Raw genomic sequence first — 704 nt, 5'->3', positions numbered from 1 at the left:
AAGCACGAGTTTAATAATGCCCCTCCTCGAAATATAGTCTTTCACAACATGACTATTATGGAAGTGTTTTGCATGGCTACCCATGTATAACCTATATCAAATTGCTTGCCTTTTCAATGAGGGTGGGTGGGGAAGGAGGAAGGGAGAGAATGCAGAACTCAAAGTTTTAAAAAGGAATGTTAAAATTTTTTTTTTTACATGCAACTGGGAAATAAGACATACAGGCAACGGGGAAGAGAAATCTATCTTGCCTTACAGGAAAACAGAAGGGAAGGGGATAAGAGAAGGGGGAGGAGGGATGATAGGAGGGAAGATTGGAGGAAGGGGTAGTCAAAATGCACGCCGTCTTGGGGTGGGGAGAGGGGAGAGATGGGGAGAAAATTTGGAACTTAAAATCTTGTGGAAGTGAATGTTGAAAACTAAAAATAATTAAATAACGAAGCAAAAAAAAAATTGCCCCTCCTCCACTCAAGAATATGCAGCACCTCCCTATTGCCTCAGTTTGGCATTTAAAGTCGTTCACGGTCCAGCGTGTCTTTATGGATTTATTCCATGCCTTCTACATTCCAGTGAAACTGACCTTGCCTCTGCCCAGGATGTCTTACAACTTTTACTTCCTCTTTATCTCTGCATCTTTTCCTCTTAAGTCTCAGCTCAAGCCCTACCTCCCACATGATTTCCTCCCCAGCCCCTGAATAGCGAAG

Source organism: Trichosurus vulpecula, chromosome 5, assembly GCF_011100635.1.
Source record: "Trichosurus vulpecula isolate mTriVul1 chromosome 5, mTriVul1.pri, whole genome shotgun sequence".
NCBI classification, from domain to species: domain Eukaryota; kingdom Metazoa; phylum Chordata; class Mammalia; order Diprotodontia; family Phalangeridae; genus Trichosurus; species Trichosurus vulpecula.
This window is presented reverse-complemented; position numbering follows the sequence as displayed.